This window comes from Carcharhinus amblyrhynchos, chromosome 27 (assembly GCF_965287045.1).
Source record: "Carcharhinus amblyrhynchos chromosome 27, sCarAmb.v2.hapA, whole genome shotgun sequence".
In the NCBI taxonomy this organism is placed as follows: domain Eukaryota; kingdom Metazoa; phylum Chordata; class Chondrichthyes; order Carcharhiniformes; family Carcharhinidae; genus Carcharhinus; species Carcharhinus amblyrhynchos.
Window position 1 is genome coordinate 11,036,907 of NC_137350.1, and position 4,258 is coordinate 11,041,164.

Consider the following 4,258-nt stretch of genomic DNA (forward strand, 5'->3'; position numbering starts at 1 on the left):
TGAGACTTGACCTTCTGATTTGGGGGCAAGAGTGCTGCCATTGAGCCAAAATGGATACTCATGTAGGAGAAAGACAAAAGAAAACTGCAGAAAAGAAGATAGAAAACGGAAAGGAAAACATTCAAATAACTAAAGAGGAAAATAGAACTGATCTTAACAGGAAAAATTCTTCCAGTACCACAGGCAAACAATCAAAGTGAATCTCTCCTTGACATTCAACAGCATTATCATTACCTCTTACGATCAACATCCTGGGTGTTACCATTGACCAAAAGGTTAACTGGACCAGCCATATAAATGTTGTGACTACAGAGGCAGGGCAGACCCTGGGAATTCTACAGCAAATAACTCACCCCGACTCCACAAAACCAGCCTACCATCTTCAAGGTACAACTCAGAAGCATGATGGAATACTTCACACTTGCCTTGAATGAGTGCAGCTTCAACGAGCAAGGAGCTCAAGATCCAAAAACAAAGCAGCCTGCCTGACCAGCACTCTGAGTACCAACTTAAACATTCAGTCCATGCACCACTGGTGCACAGTGGCAGTAATTTGTACCATCCACAGGATACACTGCAGCAACTCACTCAGCCGCCTTCAGCAGCATTCCTCAAACCTGCAATTTCTATCATCAAGGAATTGGGGCAAAAGATGCACATAAACATCAAATTTCCTCCAAGTTATACATCACCCTTTTGTACAGCCAGTCCTTCACTACATCTCATGGATTGTCGTGGTTCAGGAAGGCAGCTCACCGCTACTTTCTCAAGGGTAACAAATGATGGCCTTGCCAGTGCACACATCCCATCCCATGAATGAGAAAAAAGGCAAAGGATGTAAATGGAGTTGAAAGTAGGGAAATAGTTTAAACAATAATTCCTTCCTGCATGTATTCAATTAAGGAGCGCCTTACCTCTCATCAGAATTTCTTCTAAACTTAATGATTTGAAATTATTTGCAAGCTTTTAAGAAAAATCTGCTAAGTGCTGATACGCAAATGAAGATAGGGAAGTCCCACTGGAGTGAAATACGTCAAAATCCTATAGACTGGAAAACTGTCCATATCATTCTGCTATTTAAGGAAGGTGAGAAAGGGGAACAAAGGAATTATGGAGTAGTTAATCTAGCACTTGTTGTTAGGAAACTGCTATAGTCTGTAAGTAATAGTTGCATGACTGAATCCTGAAATTTTTCAGATGACCAAGATTTGGATTTGTTAAGGATAGGTCAGGTCTGATGGACGTAAATGAATGTCTTGAAGAGATTTATATAGTAGTGGACAGGGAATGTCAATGGCTGGTTATTCAAATAGACTTCCAGAAAGCATTTGTTTAGAGAAAAGGTATAATAGAAAATGTTAATTTGGAATGTTAAAAATTATAAGTTAAACCTTACAAACAGAAAAAAATGAACAAATTTATATAACATAGTAAATGATCACAGAACATTGTCTCAAAATGCTTTACAGGCAATAAATTAATTCTGAAGTATCGTCACTATTGTAATGTAGCAGATGTGACAGCAATTTGTCTAGAGCAAGGGTGCACAGGTAGCAATGTGACCATTGCTAGATAACCTGGTTTTAGCGATGTTGGTTGGGATAACAATTGGCCAGAACACAAGGAGAATTTACAAGCCCTTCTTCAAAATGGTGTCATTCACACCTGAGAAGACAAGGCCTTGATATTGCATCTAAAAGACAGTACACCTGAAAGTCCCATCCTCCGTACCTCACTGAAACACCAGCCTAGATTATATGCTTAAATCATGGAGTGGGACCTAAACCCAGAAATTTCTAATTCAAAGATAGGAATGCTACTACTAATTCATGGATGAAACTGTTTAAAAATGCAAAAGATCTAGGACTGACGTCAGGATCTGTTTATATAAAAAGTGATTAATATTTGGGATGAACCTCTGAATAGGGTCATGGTGACAAAATCTCAAGAAACTGATAGGAGGATGTGGCTAGTAGAGCCAAATAGCATATTCTCATCTGAATGGACCCTTGTAAGCAAAAAGGTTTGAAAGAAACAAAGATTTGCACCACAAGGACAAACATGCTGACACTATTTTCAAGCCAGGTGTTTTCTTCAGCAGGTAGAAATTAATATTTCCAAAGTAATTGGTAAACTGAAACAGCCTAAAATATGAGATTTAAGTGTTTTGAGGCACCTCATCAAATGGACCGTTCAAAGACATCCTACTTGTAATTTGAGTTTAAACGCCAAAATATAGCAATTTTTCAATAGAATTCCTTTCATTTTTGGACAATTAACAAATTTTGGCCCAACAGTCAAACCAGTATTATTGATTCATTCAAACTGCTCTTACCATTAAATTAGTAGGCAGCATTTTAAAATATTCATTCCTAGGACAAATTAATTACGTAAATAATAATTCTCAGGAATACTGTCACTGTATAACTGTATACTTGTTCTGATACTTACAGAGTGTTGAATATGTACGATGACCCTCTGATGAACGGCACATTATCCAGTTGATGCCATTTCCCAGCCCCAATGCAAGATAGCAGCCAAGAGGTACATGTACACAAAAGGGGGCAAGAGGCATTTTGGGACTCGGTGTTCTCTATGACGGTCTGTATTAGACCAAGACAAAGGTGTCGATAAAGCAGCAGTACCACTATGACATGGGTCACTGCCATATTTTATACCCTAATCGGTGAACCCACACCTGGGCTACCGGGCCACTTGGTGCCCGATGCCCAGAAATTTGATGTCCAGAATGTGGAAGAACTTACAACAGGATGCCCAGAATCTGATCTTGAATAAGGTGCTGGATCTGGCACCCAGAAAAGGATTTCCAAACCTTAGAGCCTGGTGGTGGTGGTTCCCCTGTGCCCAGGTGAAGCCAGCCACCTGTTGTGGGCTGAGGCTTGAGAGGCTGGGCCCAACGGGAGGGCCACCTGGGGCGACAGAGCCACGCGAGGGAGGCCTTGCCGCCTGGGAGATCAGAGGTGGGGAGTCTCGATGAGCGAGCCCAGGCCTCCCCGTCCGTGTCTGGGAAGCTCGGCCCCGCCTTGACAGCCGTGTTGATCGCTCACACCGAGGCCTGGCAGGAGGGTTTCAACCCCCGGGGCCCCGCTGCCGCCAACACCATCGATGCCATGTCCCCCCCAAAGTCACTCTCCGGCGCTGCCCCGGTTGATGTCCACCCGGTTACCAGATGGCGGTTGCTAGGCAGAGCGTTCCATCCCATTGTGACGCACCCCGCCTTGCACTTTGCGTCAACCCTTACAGTGCAGGAGAGCCCACCAGCCAAGGCAGCATTGGACCCCAACTCAATGGGGTGAAAGGGAGAGGCTGGGGACATCAATCCCCTCCATCCTCAAAGGGAAGGGGGACATCAATCCCCTCCATCCTCAAAGGGAAGGGGTTCCTTCACTGACTCAATATGCCCCCTCCAACACTCAAGAGATGGACGCCTTCATCTCACACCCTATCTCTTCAAAACAGTTGAATGAAGCCACCGTGTAAACGGACACACAGCTAATTACAGCAACTATCGGTAATATGGAGGGAGCACTTTGTTTTACAAGGTTTGATAAACAGTCCATCGTAAGTCTCATTGTTTTTTTACAAAAGGACAATACACTCCAGAGTTGCCCTCTATACCTACCCTACCAGTAATTCCACCATCACCTTATTCTTGGGACCACCTCCCCCCTCCCCGTGTACTTAGCATATCAGTAACTCTTACTCTTGAGGGAAATTTACATAAGAGGAAAAGTTACATATCTAGTCTTGTTTTATTTCCTTTTTCATTTTGTTCTGTGCTCATTTCTTACAGATTCAAGTAATTTCCTCGCTTGGCAGGTCATTTCCAAAACCCAGCCCTCAAAAATCAAGATCTACGTAGCTTCAAATTACCCAATTACTCCAAAAGCTAACCCTCCTCCCATATTTTCGTGTGGGAAGCTCAGTATCTGTGGAGGAAGAACAAATCAAACTTTCTGAAGTTGTAGTTCAGGCAGCAGAAGCATTGCTTGGGCACATCAATTCCTTCTGCTAGCTGAGAGAATGCTAGCTGCTCTGCCGTGTCCACAACAGGACAGAGCAATACTAACGTTAGTTACAAAAAAAAGGGCCAGGGCCTCTGGTGCCAACTTGCAAAGAAAAAGATTAAAATCAGAAACAAAGCAATATAAAAGATTATTTTTTGAGGTATGGTTTTGTCAATTGTGCCAAGCCAGGATGCAAAACTCCTGTGAAATACTGGCGAATGAGAGTTTAA